This window comes from Sus scrofa, chromosome X (genome assembly GCF_000003025.6).
Source record: "Sus scrofa isolate TJ Tabasco breed Duroc chromosome X, Sscrofa11.1, whole genome shotgun sequence".
NCBI classification, from domain to species: Eukaryota; Metazoa; Chordata; class Mammalia; order Artiodactyla; family Suidae; genus Sus; species Sus scrofa.
In genome coordinates this window covers 36,760,597-36,780,964 of record NC_010461.5, presented here as the reverse complement: position 1 = coordinate 36,780,964, position 20,368 = coordinate 36,760,597, and the positions used below count along the sequence as shown (strand labels likewise).

General features: G+C 40.1%; 1 protein-coding gene across 6 annotated transcripts in view; it reads right to left on the bottom strand.

The window, feature by feature from the left end:
- The window catches only part of USP9X (ubiquitin specific peptidase 9, X-linked), a 152,654-nt gene that overhangs the window by 107,738 nt on the left and 24,548 nt on the right, over positions 1 to 20,368 (bottom strand). For 4 of the 6 annotated variants that reach the window (XM_021080147.1, XM_021080150.1, XM_021080151.1 and 1 more), the window contains exon 1: positions 19,441 to 20,100. The exons of 1 other annotated variant lie outside the window; for it this stretch is intronic. The gene's annotated coding sequence lies outside the window, so the exon portion shown is untranslated. Of the gene's footprint in view, positions 1 to 17,629; positions 17,691 to 19,440; positions 20,101 to 20,368 lie in introns of those variants that run through there. One more of the 6 variants, XM_021080149.1, reaches the window with a different exon arrangement.

The window sequence follows — 20,368 nt, the reverse complement described above, 5'->3', positions numbered from 1 at the left end:
ACACTACAATAATGGGGTCCAATCATCAGGAAAATTTAATCACACACACACACAACCAAAGAGAGCCTCAAAATATATGAAGCAAGTCTGACAAGAGGAAAGGAAACCAGACAATTCAACAATAATAAAGACTTCAGCACTTTCAGTAATGGATAAAACTAAGCAAAAGATCCACAAGAGAAGTCCTTCTTAACAACTCCATACACAAACTAGATCATACAGATATCTATAGAGCACTCTACCCAACAGTAGAATATACAGTCCTCTTGAGTATACATGAACATCCTCTAGGACAGACCACAGTAGGCTGTAAATTGTTTCAATAAACTTAAAGGACTGAAACACAGTGGAGTAAAATTAGAATTCAGCCAAAGCAAATTTGGGAAATTCACAAAAATGTGGAAATTAACGTATTTTGCCACAGTAATTATATTCAAACCATTTACTAGTTCCTCAGTTGATTTCCCTTATATAAAATCCTGCCATCTACAAATAATAAAAATTCCGAATTCTCCTTAAAGATAAAACTAAACTAAAACCTTGTCACTGAAATATACTGTAACACTATTTTTTCTCTTGCTTAATGTGTATATAAAACAGAAGAAATTTAGGCGCACAAAAAATTAGACTAAAAGAGCATACCTATTTAATCTATTTCAAACCAATTCTATGAAGGGATTGGGAGGAGAGAAATTAGGAAAACAGTGTTGAATAAGAGTAGAAAAAGAACCAAAAAGTAAATCAGAGAAGCAATGGGGCAGGAGTGACAGTTAACACCTATGGAGCAGTTATCATGTGCCAGGCTGTCACTTAAAACGTTCTGCTCTATTAACTCACTTAATATAATCTCAAGAGGTAAGTACTCATTATTACCATTTTACAGATGGAAAAATCTGAGGTACATAAAGGTAGTCTGACAAAGATGAAATAACTAACAGGGGACAAAGCTAGCAAGTTAAATTTCAAGACTAGACACCTTGGTATCAACAGCTCTACTCACCCCCTTGCCATTCTACATTGCCATTACGCTCTACTTCAGTGCTATAGGAGGTGAGACCACAGAGGGGAGAAAACAGAACAACTTCATTAATCCTATTGTGTCAGACATTCACTCTTGTTAAAGGTCTCAAAATTGGGAGTTCCTGTTGTGGCTCAGTGGTTAACGAATCTGACTAGGAACCACGAGGTTTCGGGTTGATCCCTGGCCTCGCTCAGTGGGTTAAGGATCTGGTGTTGTCGTGTACTGTGGTGTAGGTTAGCTCGGATCTGACGTTGCTGTGGCTGTGGTCTAGGCCAGTGGCTGCAGTTCAGAATTCGACCCCTAGCCTGGGAACCTCCATATGCCATGGGTGCAGCCCTAAGGACAGAAGACAAGTAAATAAATTTCTACTTTGGTACTTACTGTGTAATCTTGTGCAAAGTTCTCAAACCTCTTTGAGACTGAGGACATAAGGCTATGGTGCTTGTGATGATTAAACAAGGTAATGATTATCTTTAAATGTGAGGGCTGTCCAGTTAAGTATCAGTTCCCTTGTCTCTCAATAACATTCCATTGGAGGGGAGATGCTTTAAAGACAGCTATTTGTAATTTAGTACTGAGTATGGAACATGTGTTGTGGGTTTTGTAGTGGAAAAGACTTGGTAAATATGAAATCTGTTCTGCTATAAAACATTCACAGGCATACCTCAGAGATGCAGTTTCAATTCTAAACCACCATAATAAAGCAAATATCGCAAAGTGAGTCCACAAATTTTTTGGTTTCCCAGTATACACAGAATTATGTTTATTGCACTGTAGTCTAAGTGTGCAATAGCATTATGTCTAAAAACACAATGTACATACCTTAATTTAAAATTACTTTATTAGGAGTTCCCATTGTGGCTCAGCGGGAATGAACCCAACTAGGATCTATGAGGATGTGGGTTCAATCCCTGGCCTTGCTCAGTGAGTTAGGATCTTGGCATTGCTGTGAGCTGTGGTGTAGGTCACAGACACAGCTTGGGTGCCCTGGGTGCTGTGGCTGTGGCATAGGCCGGCAGCTGCAGCTCTGATTCAACCCCGAGCCTGGGAACCTCCATATGCCATGGGTGTGGCCCTAAAAAGGAAAAAAAAATTTTTTTTAATTTTAAAAATTAAAAAAAAACAAAAACACTTTAGTAACAAAAATCACTGATCACAGATCACCATAACAAATGATGGAAAAGTTTGAAATATTCTGAGCATCACCAAAATGTGACAGACACAAAGTGAGTAAATGCTGTTAGAAAAATGGCACCAGTAGACCTGCTCAATGCAGGACTGCCACAAACCTTCAATTCGTAAAAAAAAAAAAAAAAAAAAAAAACGCATTATCTGCTGAGAGCATTAAGCGAAGCATAATAAAGTAAAGTATGCCTCTAGTTTTGTAATGGGATTTAGCTCACTGGCAAATGCCAGTAAACACACCTGCAAATCGTGTGAGTTCATAAGCAACTTTCTCCTCAATTCATTAATGTTTTGCACCAAGTAACAGCAACTGAATGCTACATGAGGGTGGGGGATTAAGTTCTGGACAGGACAGCCATCACCCTACAAAAAAATGTTCTTGGCTCAGTCTGGCCACATGCTGTCTTGGAAATACATATACTGTTCCTCCCGGTCTTTGTGCATTTTTAACTTTATTTCAGCCTTGTCTCCCTAACTCAGTAACCTCAATCATTCCTTAAACGGAAGGTTTCCATTAGGTTACCTTTAAAAAAAAAAAAAAAAGAGAGTCCTATATTTACTATAATCTGTTAGGAATTTAGGATTTTTTAAACTGTGTTTATTTTATTGGAAGTTTCTATTGTTGTTAGTGCTCTAATTACAAAGTTACATGGCTTATGAGTGATCAGTTTGCTCTCGATCCTGTTTTCCCCACAAGCCCTGTTGCTTTTTGGTGCATGATTTTGCAGATCGCAAGATTGTTCAGCAATTGTAACTTAACAGATATACTTAATAACAGATTGTATTTAACCTCTGATATCTTTTTCTCCCCCTCTCTCAAGGTGGCTAATACCTTCAGAAATTACTGGGAAGCTTTAATAGAATACACGTGAAGTGCCATGCACATAGAAGGCACCCAACAAATAGTAGGTGTTCTAACAACTGCTGGTTAGTTCTCCCCTGAAATGCTAATTAAATTATTATGGACTCTTCACAATTCTTATTTTCTTCTCTGGCTCCCTATGAATATGATCTCTAGATCAGTCTACAGTAAAAGTATTCTCCCAACTATAAATTACCAGGATACTATGCTTCTGATATATGTAATTGCATGGGTTGAACTTTAAAATGAACAGCCTCGGAGTTCCCGTCGTGGCGCAGTGGTTAACGAATCCGACTAGGAACCATGAGGTTGCGGGTTCGGTCCCTGCCCTTGCTCAGTGGGTTAACGATCCGGCGTTGCCATGAGCTGTGGTGTAGGTTGCAGATGCGGCTCGGATCCCTCGTTGCTGTGGCTCTGGCGTAGGCCGGCGGCTACAGCTCCGATTCGACCCCTAGCCTGGGAACCTCCATATGCCGTGGGAGCGGCCCAAGAAATAGCAAAAAGACAAAAAAATAAAAAAATAAAATGAACAGCCTCAACAATTTTATTAATATAGCGTTTTATTATTCTATTACATTAACACAGAATCTTACCATATTTCAAAAATCTGCCCTACTTTTTAAAAAGTTTCAAATCAAAGCCTACCATCTGTAAGACAATTCACAGCACAGTATTCCTATCAGAATTTGTGCTGGCTCTTAGAAAATGTGATAATAGGAAGACTAAAGAAACAAGTAACAAGATGACATCAAAATTATGCAGTGCTACACAATTAGTAAACTAATTACCTGTTGAATAAAAGAATGAACAAATGAACCATGCTTTTAGGTAGAAATATAAATACATTTTTCACTCAATAAATAGGGAAATAACCTAGTAAATGGAATTGAAATCCCAGTTCCAGTCATCTCACTCCAAGTACCAGATTTCTATCAACAATACTAAGCTGGTTCAAATTTGCCAAATCTGGTTCTACCTTAACAGAATTTTTAAAAACTAATTTAAATTACTTCCCATTATAATGCTGCTTAAATATGTGCATAAATTAAATTAGAATTAAACTCCTTATGCTTATTGCTCTTCTACAAAACAAATTTACAAGCTGAATACAAACAAAACTATTAGTATTAATAATACAATGTGACAGATGGTAGCACACTGCTAACTGCTAAGGCATGGGTTCCATGAGTTTTGCATGGCTACCCCACCACCATCAGGTACCATGTGGAAGACAAAGCTCTCCTACTTGGGTTACTACATCACTGTGTACACATGGTTTGTTATATCAATTTTCCTTCACACCAACACATCATTTATGTGTTAAGTCTGTTTCTGTTGCTCTCATCTGACAAATTAAATTGTATAACTGAGTACCAATGCATTAAAAACAGAAAGCTAACCTAAGTACTGGAATGGTGTGGCAGTTCTTGATTATGAGACAATTATCCAGGGACTCCAAAATACATGTACTAACGTTTAAGAATATCATAAAAATGAGAACAGGCTTGTTTTAAAGAAACTATTTATTCTAACTTAAAGCACAAAAAAGAGTACCAAAGAGATACTTTGAAGGCTAGAACCTTGCAGGGAATGAGGGAGGGCTGCTCAAAGACTGTTACCATTTAGAAATTAACTGCTCCAAATGTAGGAAATTCTACACTTAATCTTCCCTTTAGTTTTGGGTTACAACATTGTGAAGCTCACTGCCATCAGCAGGAAGGTCTCTCAACAGAGTCTAAAATTTTTTCAAACATCTATGTCTCTTGTCACTGATACCTATTGCTTATAGTTCTGCCCACTGAAACAAAAGTTAATATTCACCACTTTCTAATTATAATCCTTCAAAATACTGAGATTTATAGTATACATACACCCAGGTCACTTTTCAAGAAAAGATATACTTTTATTTAAATATCCCTTTATTAATAAATCCTTATAAAAAGTGCAAGGTCTCAATTAATTCTAGTCCCTAAACACACCATACCTACTCATAAAAGCAAGTGAGCTATGTTGACTTAGAACACTAGACAGTCATGTACTAGAAGTCACAGAAGGTTTACCTACTTATCACTCTACTCTTTGTTAAAGGGCAGGTTATGATAAATAACTCAAAGTTATTTATTAATAGCTCTTACCAATCTTTATCAAAATTGGTTAACATTTTAGAAGTTACTAATCCAATCATGAAATGCTGATCCAAAACACTGGAAAAAATAAGACTTCATTTAGTCAATATTTTAAGCATGGCAGATAGATCACCATTTTCAATGTGCATCCAGCAGGTGCTCTTTTTGCCTGAAGCTTCCATAATGAGATTAAATCACAAATGTAAAGAATTAGAAATTCTTTCTAGGCAACAGATCATCTTCACTATATTTGAAGTCACATAGAATAGTTTTAAAAATAACAGTTGAGCTATAACTCACATACTATGTAAAACACTCATTTAAAGTATACAATTCAACTGTTTTTATTTATTCAGAGTTGTACAGGTATCATCAAAATCAATTTTAGAATATTTCATCACCCAAAAAGAAACCCTATACCCATTAGTAGCAATTACTCCCCATTCCCTCCCCACCCCCCAAGCTAATCTTTTTGTCTTTATAAGAGTCACCTATTCTGGACATTTCATATAAATGGTATCATACAATATGGAGATCTTTTGTGACTGGCTTCTTTTACTTAACATGATAGATTTCAAGGCTCACCCAGGTTGTACCACAAATCACTATTTCATCTCTTTATCGTTAAAAAATATTCCATTGTATGATACACATTATTATGCTTTCATTCGTTGGACATTTGCATTATTCTGTAATATGGTTTTATACATGTAGACTCCATTAAGAGAGATCTAAGAAAAGAGCTATCCTTCCAAGTCTGTATATCTCTATACGACTAATCACAAAGGTTCAAAATAACACTTTGCAGAATACCATGAAGGCTCAAATCAAAATCCAATCAAATCTGGAAGTTCCCTGTTGTGGCTCAGTGGTTAGGAGCCCAACAACTACCCACGAGAATGAGGGTTCGATCCCTGGCCTCAATCATTGGGTTAAAGATCCGGCGTTGCCATGAGCTGTGGTGCAGGTCACAGACACGGCTCAGATTGGCTCAGATCTGGCATTGCTGTGGCTGTGGTGTAGGCCAGTGGCTGCAGCTCCAATTGTAACCCTAGCCTGGGAACCTCCATATGATGAGGGTGCAGCCCTAAAAAGCAAAAAAAAAAGATGAAATGGAAAAGAAAAATCAAAAGCGGAAGCTATACAAAGTTACTAAAAATTAAAATATTAAAAATGTCAAAATGGTATATAGAACTAATACCATAATTTCATTATAGTGGGCAGGACTATAAGCAATAGGTATCAGAATCCAGTTCTTTTATTAAGCCAGATGTGAGATATTTGCAAAAATGTAAAATAATGTCACTCATTAACTTTTGTTTTGCAAGTTATTTTTCAAAAAGTATTATTTACATGTTAACATGTAAATAGTTTTATTTTAAAATGAATACATTTTTTAAACATCTGTTTAAATTTCTAACATAGTATCAATGGATACAACTCCAAATAAACAAAAGCTCTTTGGGGACCTCAATAATTATAAAGGAGTACCACAACCCCTAAGTTTAATACCCAATAAAAACCATAGGCTGCTTCTGTTATTTCTCTTACAGCAATGAAAAACAAGGTATCAACATTTTCTCTGAAACCATCTGTGCCAGACAAAAATCACTGCTACTATGTTTATCTGCATACTTTCATCCTCGATTCAGAAAAAAAACAATTTCCCTTAGCAGGCTACATCACTTTTTAACAGCAGTATGTTCTTAAAACTTAATCTAGACTTCAGATAAAAACTTAAACCAAACTTTAAACTGATCTGCCAGCCAAGAAATTATACTCCCAGCTATCAAGTCTGTATGTAGTCCCTAAATTCACACTATAAACTTTTGGGCAAGCACAATTAACCCACAGGATACTAAGTAAAAATAAAGCCCTCCACACCCACACACCCACACACCCAGGAAAAACAAGGGAGAGGAAACATTCAAATTACATTATCCCTCCCTCTGTTTGTCAATCCAACAACTCCTAAGCCTATTAACTATTTATTTATTTATTTATTTTTGGCCTCGCCCTTGACATGTGGAAGTTCCCAGGCCAGGGATCAAACCCAAGCCACAGCGGTGACCAGAGCCATAGCAATGACAATGACCCAATCCATAGAACTCCATTATTAACCTTAAAAAAAAAAAAAAAAAAAAACTTTATGTTCCTTGAAAATTTTCTCTTATCTACAGTTTTTTCCCACATCTCTGGGGTAGTGATAAAATTCATTAACTTTAAAAAACAAAAAAAAGTACCTTAAATCATCTCTCATCCAACACCTTGGTTTTACAGATAGGAGGAGGGAGGAGCCAAAAGGTTCTAAGTGACTTACCACAGAGGGAGTGGGCTAACTGGAACTAAAAAACAGCCCTTCTGACTCCAAATCCAGCACCCTTCCACTGACGAAATCATTTTCATTTAAAATACAAGCAGAGTTTTAAAACAAAAAACTCTCCAAATTAGGAGCCAATGGAATTACTGTGATTCTGTTATTTAAACAATAATATTATTCATCTTCTTTGGGGTATCATTCTATTTTTTTTTTAAAACAGCTGTGCCTGTCACATACGGAAGTTCCCAAGCTAAGGTTCCAACTGGAGCTGCAGCTGCAAACCTACAGCCACCGTTAACACCAGATCCAAGCCACATGTGATCTCTATCACAGCTTGCGGCAATGCCAGATCCTTAACCCAAAGAGCTAGGCCATGGATCAAATCCATATCCTCATGGACACTGTGTCGGGCTAAGCCACAACAGGAAGCCCACATTCTGTTCTAAAAGCTGTAAAATATCACCTATACACACCGAGGAGAGCCTACAGTTAACACTCAACTGGATGCCAGATTCTAGTAGTCCCCTACATTTTGGGGTAGGGGGTTTGTACAAAAAATAAATAAATAAATAAAAAGGAAAAAAAAAGATATGCTCTTTGATAATCCACTATTTCAGTAACAGAGACACAATGGGAAAACATAGTCATTCTATATAACCCAGATTCCTTTCTTCTGATGACTCTTCAATAGATCTCAACAGACAGAAGCTCTCAGTAGGGGGAGCTGGGAGAGGATGATAATAAAGACGTTTGGCTTTTCAACTGAAAAGGTATTTGGCTTCTCTGTCCTTTCAGTGACAGAGAATTAGCAGCACCAACCATCCTCATACAAGTGGAGTTCCATGTATCTCTTTACTCCATTCCCTAAACCATTCTCTCATCTCTCAGCCAAACCATTAAAAAATACTCTTAATCTGCTTCCACCCAACTCTCCAATATACCCACCAGGATGCCACCAGAATTATCTTTCAGAAATATTTTATATATATATACACACATACATATATATATATAAAGATTATCTTTCAGAAATAACAGGTCTAATTATCTTCTTCCTTTCACTTAAATTTTAAGGCCCATTCTCATTACCCCCAAAACAAAACCGTAAGTGCCCTAATGTGGCACTAAGGTTGTCCCTTGTGCTCTAGCTCACTCAAACTACCCTTCTAGTCTTATCTCCCCAAATCCCCTCCTCTCCCAGTATTTCTGGTGTTTCTTTCACATTCTACTACTAACTTCTCTCTAAAAACACCACACTTTTACACTTCCATTCCTCCATTTCAAGTAGTGGTTCTCAAATGTTGGCCTCAAGGCACATTTGGCAATGTCTGGAGACATTTTTAGTTGTCACAGCTGAAAGGAAAGGGCACTACTAGTATTATGCAGGCAGAGGGTTAGGGAGAATAGGATGGCATCCCCACAACAAAGCATTATCTGGTCCAAACTGTCAAGACTGCTGAGGTTAAAACTGCTAATCTCAAGTTGCTCCCTCTGCCCAAAAGTCTCTGCTCTAATTCATAGGGCCATCAAATAGTACACCTCTGAAAACCAACAAACCTCACTCCACCTCAAACTAGAATGATTTCCTCATCTCTGCTATGATTCCATTTTTCACATCTCTATTTAGTACAGCAATTACCGTGCTGTATAATTAATTGTCTGGCCCACTAGACACGAGAGCCTAAAAAGTAAGGATTCATCTTTAAATCCCCTTGGGCTAGAATGGTAGAAAATGAATAAATTCAATTCAATCATTATAAGGTAACAATCACCATTACTCAGTTCAAATCCTTCATTTCACAATTTCATCGAGGTTAAACAACCTGCTCACTAGTTGGTAGAATACCTAAAAGTGTAAACCAAGTCTTTTGACCGAGATTAGAGCTCTTTACTATCAACTACACTCTCTTAATCAGGCTGAGGGATGTTCTGAGCATCCACAAAGTTAAGTTCAGATTTAAAGACTATCAGCTGAGCCTCAGGAAACTTCCCAGAGCCACCTGCCCTGGACTATTTTTGAAGAAATACAAAGAAACAAAAAGTAGAATGCCAAAAGAAAAAGCATTAAGGAGGTGGGAGGGACAGATAGACACATGTTACCAGAGTTTAGAAAAAATAAAGACCACTTCCATCTGGAGAGAATCAGAAAATAGTTCATGAAGATGGCATATACGCTAGCCATAAAGAGGAGATGGCGTTCCAAGAGTAAAGCCATGGGAACAGGAAAGCCTGGAGCATCCACGTCAACTATGGATAGATTGATTAGTTGGGAGAATAAGACATAACCACAGAAAAGTAGAATCAAAGTATGTCAAAACGACCTACTTTGGGTAGAATTGGCATGGGTAGTTTTAAGAAGAAAGCAAGGAAGAGAAAAGGAGTTACTTTGAGGAGCTTGATTTTCGTGGCTCTGCAGATGAACAGAAGTCAAAGAATCTTCCCATCTGTCTCCTTTCACTGACAAGGTTTTTCTTCCCATGATACACTGAGGATAACTAAGGTAATTGTCAAGTGGGAACAACTGGAGACAGCTGTCATATGGCTAAGAAAATGACATCCACTATGAGACAAGGAATACACCTACAGTCACTCCATCAGGCTCCTCCTCCAACCCTCAGTTGAGACCCACAATCCCTCTTACCTCACTGAGCACACTCCAAGTCAAAAACTCAAAAAATTTAGATAACTATATTGTAAAATCTATTCTAAATAATGTATGACAATTATGCAATAAAAAAAGAATTCTGGATAACTGATTAATACCTATGTACAAAGAATACAGTAAATAAATATATACAGACTGATTAAATATAAGTAAACGAGACCTTGTAGTCATTTCTACAAGAGTCTAGGCAAACACTGTATATATAGGTAGTACCCTCCTTTCATACATAATGCATTCCTGAAAATGTGATAAAAGTCAAATATTTCAAAGCAAAACAGTAGATTCACATGTTTCTAGGGATTTTTTCAACTCTGAGTCAGAATGAAGAAATGTATTATAAAATCCCTAATTACACCTCACCTGTCACATGTAAGCTTTATTACATACTTGCCATACCTAATTTCCTGTTGTGTTTTCATTTACCACTGCACAAAATCAACCAACATAACCAATAAGCACAACATACCCAGTAAGGTTAAAGATTCATATACCCAATCAGTTAATCAGTTCCTTGTCTCAAAGATGTTAGGTTTGAGCCCTCTGGCTGAAGTACTTTTGTCCCCCCCAACCCTGCTCATTTTACTTATTTGTTTATTCATGCATGCTTTTTAGGGCTGCACCCATGGCATATGGAAGTTCCCAGGCTAGGGATCGAATCGGAGCTACAGCTGCCAGCCTACGTATGCCACAACTCACCGCAACGTCGGATCCTTAACCCACTGAGCAAGACCAGGGATCGAACCTGCGTCCTCATGGATACTAGCCAGGTTCCTTACCACTGAGCCACAACGGAAACTCCCCGCTCATTTTATAAAGCAAAATACAACTGATTTGCAAATTAACACACAAGACACTGACTGCTGCACAAATACAGCAAAAGCTGCTGAAACAGTTCTCAGGCAGGCAATACTAATCTACAATAAAAAGACACATGCTTCGTCAGCTAATGGAAAGAAGTCTGAACTTGACCTAAAAAAGAGAGATTTAACATTAGTGAATTAAAAGTACTGATTATACAAAAGTCATATATCACAGGCGAGAACTAGCTGCTAACATATTTCAATAGGAAAAGGTATAGAACAAGGAAGCAGCGCAAATGAACTCGACTAGTAACCATGAGGATGCAGATTTGATCCCTGGACTCGCTCAGTGAGTGGGTTGAGGATCGTTAAGGATCCAACGTTTCCCTGAGCTGTGGTGTAGGTCGCAGACATGGCTGGGATCCTGCGTTGTTGTGGCTGTGGCGTAGGCTGGCAGCTACAGTTCCGATTGTACCCCTAGCCTAGGAACTTCAATATGCCGTGGGTGCGGCCCTAAAAAGACAAAAAAATAAATAAATAAATAAATAAGGAACAAAGGATTAAGGAGGGACATTGAAACAGTGTCTCCTAGGCAGGCTGAACATATGGTACACACTGAAGTCCTTAGGCAGAAGACATGAGGAAACATGACTTAGTAAATTGATTACCTAATGAGAACCTTTAAAACACATCTAATAAAATGGTTGCTTCTACATGATGGAATTATCAGGGGTGGAGTTTGTGCTTTTTGCTTTTATTCCCTTATGCTACACAAACTGTTCCCTTATAGAATAAATAACAGAACTTGCCTGGTGGCTCAGCAGGTTAAGGATATGGCATTGTGTGACGTGGGTTCTAACCCTGGCCCAGAACTTCTGCATGCCACAGGCACCCCCCCCCCAAAAAAAGATAACTTCATAATCAGATAAAAATGATTAAGTATATAACATCTTTAGAAAGCTTTCCATCAAAGAATACATTGGTTTAAGTATTTATAAGCAAACTTTGACAACACTATAAATCAACTATACTTTAATAAAAAAATAACAATAAAAATAAAAGCAAGCTTTGGTCCTCTGAAAAATTCATTTATACAGAGCAGTATCCCCTAAAACATCAAATTAATGGAATATTCTGATAATGCATCTTTCCAATTTAGCTCTCTTTTAACATTAATATCAAACACCACTGCTCTGCTTTTTAAAATGGTGCTCTTTGTTCCCAGACTAGCCCTAAACGGTTTGTGGGAATTATTTTTTTATTTTTATTTCTTGCTTTTTAGGGCCACACCTGTGGCATATGCAAGTTCCCAGGACAGGGGTAGACTCACAGCTACAGCTGCTAGCCTACACCACAGCCACAGTAATGCGGGATCTGAGGCACGTCTGTGACCCACACCACAGCTCATGGCAACACCAGCTCCTTGACCCACTGAGCGAGGCCAGGGATTGAACCTGCAACCTCATGGTTACTAGTCGGATTCGTTAACCACTGAGCCATTGACAGGAACTCTGGGAATTAATTTTCAAACTCTAACCAGTATATATGACAGGGACAATTCTGTTTTGCTCACCTCGTGCATCCCTGTTACCTGGTATGATACCTAGCCTGTAACAGGCATTTAACATGTAACTGCTGAATTTAAAACAAAGTACAAAATTTTAAAAGATTCAAGAAAAATTAGACAAAGTGATTAGCCTAAACAAGAGTAGAATACACTTGGATTTCATCTCTAAACCGACATTCGGTAACGGTAGTTTCCATACTTGGGAACTTGTCAGAAATACATATTCTTGGGAACCCTTCCACACTTAATCAAACTCTGTGGACAGGACCTAGCAACTTGTCTTAACAAGCCCTCCAGGCTTGAGAACTACTGCTCTAAATCAGGGCTAGCAAACTTTGGTCACAGATCAAATCTAGCCTCCTGTTTTTGTACAACCCACAAAATTGAAAATGGATTTCACACAGGAACATTTACAATTAACTTGATGAAAGGGAACACTAACTCTAAACCCCAATTAGGCAAGCCTTCCCCCCAATTCTATTCTCATTAGATCTGTGTTACAATTAATTGTACCCAATTATCACTGTATCTTCAATTATGTCAACAGAAAATTTCCCCACTTATCAATTTGGCCCCTAAGAACACAAAGCCTAAAGTCTAAAATATTTACGATCTGCCCCTTTAAGTTTGCTGATCCTTGCTCTCAACTCTCAGGTGATGTTATCAAGAATAGCAACCAAATCTTTGTAAACATTTTTTTTTTTTTTTTTTTTTAGGACCGAACTCTCGGCACATGGAAATTCCCAGGCTAGGTAGGGGTTGAATCAGAGCTTCAGCTGCTGGCCTATACCACTGCCACAGCAACATAAGGCTGGAGCCACATCTGTGACCTACACCACAGCTCAGGGAAACGCCGAATCCTTAACCCACTGAGCAAGAGGCCAGGGATCGAACCCGCATCCTCATGGATACTAGTCAGATTTGTTTGTGCTGCACCACAACAGGAATCCCCTAAATTACCTTGATCAGAGACAAAATACTCTGTTGGGCATTACGTGGGTCTAATACAATTTCCCATGTCCAGGTTAATTGAGTTCTAAGTAACCAGCTAAGACTAAGGACCAGAAAAAAGAGATGTAAACAACAAGCTAAATAACCACCAAAGTCAGCAGGAAGGAAATGGACATAAACAGGATAGGAAAAGGAGGCTTCTCCTACTCCTGTTTTTCTCCTAAATTCTCTTTTCCCACTTCATAGGCTCTGGTGGCTGAGGATGGAATCCAAGACTACCAGCTCAAAATCATCCCAAGAAAAACAATTCCTTCCATAATGGTGGGCCAATATGGGTCTACAGTGTTCAAAGCATACATGACTGATCAAACCGTTACAGAAAAGGATAAGCAGAAACGGGCCATAATATAATGATACATCAGTGTTGTACAACAAGCAGTTATAGAATCTGGGAGTCAAACATTCACCCAGATTTTGCCATTCAGGCAAAGTTATTGTAAACAATATTATTCTAGGTGCTCTGTAATACACAAAGGTTAAGGACAGACTCCCTGACTTTATCCATTATTAAGAAAAGATTTAAGTGTGAATTTTATTTTTTTTTAAGTGTGAGTTTTATGAGTGACTACAAAGTTCATGGACTTTATCAATTAATGTGACTTGTTACAGATACTGATTTGAAAAACAGGGAGTTTGACTAGATCTAAGACTCCTTCTAGGACCGCGCATCAAAAAAAGGATTATTAGAGCAAGTTAAGTGACTTTCAAGTAATAAAGAGAAATTAGAGGAAAAAAAAAGCAAAGAAGTAGAGAAATCATACTGAAAAAATGGTGAATTAATCATCCAACAAATAATTATTGAATGTCTAGGTGCTAGGGGTAACATTAGTGACTTAGGATCTTGCATCTGACCAGATAGATGTCACTAACCTAAAAAAAAAATTTTGGAGGACAAAATTAATCAAAAAATCTGAACAAAACAAGTCAAACAAACAGAAAAATACACAAACAGGGTAGCCATAACTGACAGAGCATCAATACAGAAATGGACTGGCAGGAGGAATGGGTGATACCAGAATATGTAATTATTAGACCCAAATCAAGAATCTTAAGCACAGCTTTTTCTAAGGCCAATACTAGAAGGATCCATCTTTACTATACTTGACATTTCATCTCACTGGAGAAGACTGGAATTCAGAACTAAGTTCTATTTAACTTAAAGAAAATGAAAGGTAAAAACAAAATTCCATTGGCTTATACCATAACCAGGTATATTTCTTATAACAACTTAATTCAGCCCCCTTCTACGAAGCACACAATAAGGAATGACAAAATTAGAGCTAGGAAGGACTTGAGAGAGACCAACCAGCCCAGTGGCCCTCACTTCATAAAACCTAAGACAACAGTAATCTCTAGAACAGTACCTGGCACATGGTAAATGGCCAATAAATATTTGATTAACTGGTAAAAAGTTAACTAATGCCTTAATATATATTGATAATGTTAGTATTAGAGCTGGAACCCTAAGTCTAAGAATATGCTCAGAAAGATAGTGAATAAGTGTGTGTATAAACTCAAGAGGCTCAGATCTCCCCTTTTACTAGAATAAACTGTGGTGCTGCCCGCCTCCCACCCGCCCCAGCATGCATAAAAAAACCCAGGAGTTCCCGTCGTGGCTCAGCAGTAACGAACCCGACTAGTATCCCTGAAGACTTGGGTTCGATCCCTGACTTCACTCAGTGGGTTATGGGATCTGGTGTTGCCACGAGCTGTGGCGTAGGTCGCAGACTCGGCTGGGATCTGGTGTTGCTGTGGCTGTGGTGTAGGCCAGCGGCTACAGCTCTGATTGGACCCCCTAGCCCGGAAACTTCCATATGCTGAGGGTGCGGCCCTAAAATGACAAAAAACAAACAAACAAAAAGACAAACCCAAAACCCTAGCTGCACATCAGAATGATCTTTTGAGTTTTTTAAAATACCTAGTTCCCACCCCAAGCCTAATCAATTATAATTGCCAAGAGTTTAGCATTTTGAAAAAGCTGCACAGGTGATTCTGATACACAGATGAACTAGAAAATCATTGTTAGACAGTGACTGAAAATATAGAATCAAAAACTCATTGGCTGTGGAATACATGTACAGAGTCTGAAAGGATATTAAAGCCCCCAAACTAGGATAGGCACATTTGAAGAATAAATTTAGGTAAGCTATTTCATCTTAACGGTATGCCTTTTCACACCTTATTCCTTAAAAATATGTCACATTGACCACTACTTCATATTCAACAATAATAACTGAACGATAAATTCAAATTCCAATATACATTAAGTAACAGACTTTTCAGGACATCTTTTTGCCTTATGATTGACTTTATATCATAGAAAATAGGACTACAATGATCATTAACAGCAAGATCTGACAAATTTGTGCCACATTAAGAATGCTCACAGAGTCTGTTAGCCATACAAAATTTAGCACAATGAACCAAGGCAATTAACAGAAACATGAAATAAAGGTCATTGCTATTTTTCATTCACTCCCTAAAATTATCAACCAATATTGCAAAAGTGCAAAATAAAACCCCTCTTTTTGAAAATTTTCTGTGGAAATTACACTGATTTTAAGCTAAGCTAAATAAAACTCAGAATTCTCAAATTGAGACAATAGAAAGTCACATGACTAAATGTTCATTTATGGGATGATTTAAATAAATTACTGGGAGAGAAATGCCTGGATTTTGTATCTTTTAGAAATGTTACGTTGCCTAAAGTTATTTTAGTCATCAACAGACCTACCAACTAAACTATCAACCTGCACATGTTGGGAAACATATAGCATCTTCCTCTGGCCAACAGGATATTTCCCAAATTGCAGGCTATTATCATATTTTTATTAAAATTTCTAAAGCCTCTGGTACAGGAAACAAAGCAAAAGTTCTAAACTTTTTTTTTTTTAAATAGTAATCAGTGTCATTTCACTAACAGGACAGAGCAGCCAAAGCACCACTGGTTAAACATGACAGACCTCAGCCCCTCACCTGTTTAATGGAAATAATACTATCCACAGAAAGCGATAAATGGAGTGTTTAATGTAGTGCTGGCACATAATTAATTCTCAACAAATGACAATTATGCTGATAATTGAAGACAGTTGAGAAAAAAAATCTTATTTATCCACTGGAAAGTTCAATAAGAACATGCTAACAGCAATACCAGTGGTTTTCAACCCTGACTGCATTTGAATCACCCACAATCCTTTTAAAATATACCTTTCCCCAGGCCTCGTATCAGACCAATTAATGTGGACCTAGGCATCAGTATTTCTTTTTTAAACTCCCCCAAGTGATTCTGATGTGCAGTCAGGGTTGAGGTCTAACACATTAACTCATTCCCAAATACTGCTAGACTCTGTAGTAAAACAGGGGGGAAAAAACTAGCAATAAATAAGGTATCTTTCAAAGACACGGCTCCTGAAAAAACTAAATGGAAACCACAACACCCTTTCAATTTGGGGGGGGTGTGGGGGTCAACCTTCAGAAAACATACTACCAAGAGGAGAAATATAATGCAGACTATCATAAACGCATTCCATTGTTTTAAAATTTAAAAAATCAACTAGCATAATGCTGTATGTTTAAAATTTATAATTTTTTAAAAACTAGCTCAATAACCAAAGAATAAGATCCCTCCATCTCTACCATAATTGTCCAAAACACTTATGAGAACTAATCCTTTTTAACACTTTTTAAAGAATTTTTTAAACCAAGTTTGGCTTTAACATTAAAAATCTGAAACTAAAGTACAAAAACCATTAGTTTTTAAATTGACCTTATAGAACAAAAATAAGCTAAAAGAATGCTTGTGTCCAACTATTCAAGAACTTGATGACTAGCAAATTCATGAGAAACTTCCATTTTCAAAACCTAAGCAGCATTATGTCAAAAAAATCATCTTTGAGGAGATATAAAATCTCTCATCTTCTTGAGATGTCAGAAATTTATTTCAAAAGCCTGCAATTTTCTTGCAGAAAGATTCAAAGTAAATCCTACTGAAGCATTCCATTGTGAGAAAACTATGGAACACCAAGAGATTCCAACAATTTGGTGAGAGCTAAAATCTGCCCTTTAAAGTTACCTTCTGAAGAAGTTGGATTCTCACATGTGCGGGTTTTGCTGTTATTTAATTCCTCCAGAAATTTTCTCTCTCAGAAACTACCAAGGTCAGCAAACAAAAGAAACAGAATGTAAGTTTTTATGCAAAAAATATAGGAAAAATGATAGAAAAATACGTGTAGGTCAAAAGTCATATTTTTAAGTGAGAGAAAGCAAAACGTAGTAAGACATCACATTCTGACTTCACCTTGATACATCAATTCCAGATATTTCTGGTTTTCACTCTAATCCAAAATAACTGTTACAAGTATGACAAAGCACATGGGTTTTAAAATTGAGAAAACGAGTGTTGACATATTTGTATATTTTTATACCCAAATATTTCAGAACCAGGAAAGCATTTGCTGAAACCAAAATGGCAGCCCACTGAATCAGTAGACCAGTGAGATCTATCTACAGGAGAGTTTGTAGTCTCTATTTTTAAGTTCAAGTGTACGGATTAAGAAAGCCAATCTAGTCACGGTTAACGAGCCCTTACCATATATAATCACTAAGAACAGATAATGAGCTCCAAGAGAGTACCTGCTGAAAGTTTCCTAATCAAAGCACCCCACATTTTTCCTCAAAAGTTAAAGTATACAAACGCTTTGTAGATGTAGGGAGGCTTACGGGTTTCCAGGTCAAAGAATGCTACAAATATATGCCCCCCCCCCGCCTCAAAATAGAGCATGAATATTTAACCTACAATTCACTCAGTTAAATTTAAAGGCAATCTGGAGATATTACACACACCTGTAAACTTCACAATGGAAAATCCAATCAATGTTATACCTCCAGGACTACCAAAAAATAATATGCTTAATTTAAGCAGGTTCTGTTGACGATCTTAAAAATCCCCGTGTAAGTTCCAGTCGCCCCAGAAATCCATACAAATGTTGCAAAACATGTATACACCTGCTCCACAACTCTTTAACTTAGTATTTCACAATGAATGAAAAATAAACCATTTCTCAAACCCGAAGCCTCGCATCCCAAGAATCTGAAGGTTTTATCATTAACAAGCTCCCACATGCTACTCTTTTTTTTTTTGCAGAAACAGTTAAAAATAGAAAGGTGGGGGGTCCAAGCTCGCTTGGAAGCGATTTCTGCATCGAAACCTCTTTGGCGGCTTTGGCCCCTAGTAAACGAAGGGGGGCGAAGGAGGTGGAGGGGGCCGATAACCCGGCTCCGGCTCCCAGACCACAGGGCCCGGGAGAAGCTGCGGGTTATCGCGGGAGGGTGGGGGGAGGCGGACAAGTCGTCGGGCCCGATAGCCAGGCGTAGCCGAGGCCTAGCTCTACGGCTCCAAATCACTCCACCTCAGTAATGGCGTTTGGTGTCAAGTGGAACGAGACCGGGAAGGAGAGCGGCTACGAGCTTGCCGAGCACCGGGCTGCGAGGCCCGGGGCCCGGGGGCGACGAGCCCCCGGCGCCGACCCGGCCCCCGGCTGCGGATGCGGGGGCTGCACGGCGCGCCCGGAGATTCCATCCTTCGACTCGGCCCCAGACAGGACGGGAAGGGGGAGGAGGGGGAGGGACGGAGCCGTCAGCCATTTTCCCTTACAGTCCAAAACACACAGACACGCTCCCGGGACGCCGGCTCGGCACGGATCGGAGCCCGGCGCGCCCGCCCCACCCGGGGCCCAGTAGGGGGAGCCGGGAAGCCCCCGGCCTGGCCGGCGGCCGCCGCGAGAGGAGCCGCGCACACGCACACCCCCTCGCCCTCCTCCCCTCCCCTCGATCCAGCTGTTGGCCTCGGAAAAGCGAGTCGTCCCGCCGCGGCTGGCTACTCACCGCACAACACAGGCGTCTTCTCTTTAGAAGCAGGGCTCACGGAGGCGGCAAGCGGCGGCAAGACTCAGTCCCGGGACAAGGCCGACCCTGGGTGCATCCCAGGCCCAAGGGTGACGAGCGACAAAGTGTGTCGAGAGGCTGAGGGCGTGAGGACCAGGGGGGCTGCACAGGGACGCCGGAATTCGCTGCTCGCCGCGCCCGCCCTGCAGCAGCGGTGGACGCGGCCGCCTCCTCCTCCTCCTCAGCCGGCGGCGGCCCTCTTCCCCCTTCTCGCCTCGGGCTGGGACTCTCGCTGAGCGCAAACGGGCTCCGGGCGGTGCGTTTCTCCTGCGTCACCTCCTCCTGCTCCTCCTCCCGCAGTGGCGGCTTCACCTTCCCCTGGTCGCCGCCTCTGTCCCCGCTCCGGGCCTGGTCGCTTTGCTGCGGCTTGCTTCTCGCTCTGGGCGCCAAGCCGAGCACCAGGCGCTGGGGCGGCCGCCTCCCGCGAGGCCTGTGAGCTGAGAGAGGCGGGGAGGGGCTCCGCGCGGCAGAGGCCCGGGCGGGCCGGGTACGGGGAGGTTGCGGCTCCGGCGGCGGCGGAGACTAGCTTCCGCAGCCGCGGATGCCCGTCCTCTTCAATATGGCGGATCCGGCAAGCCAAAAAAAAAAAAAAAAAAAAAACCGCTCGGCCAGTGGCGGCGGCGGCGGTAGCAGTGGCAGCAGCAGTGGCGGCGGTGGAGGCAGCAGCGAGACGGCGCAGACTCCCACTAACCCCAGCGCCGCCCAAAGCCCGGAGGTTCCCCGCCCCCGTCAAGCCCCGCCCCTCGCAGGGCCCGCCCCCCAGCCCTCCGCCTCCTCGCCCCCCTTCCCTCGCTCAGCTGCTCCTGCTGCTCCTTCGGCTCCCTCTTCTTCCCCTCCACCCGGGGCCGTCTTCCGCCAGGGAAGAGTG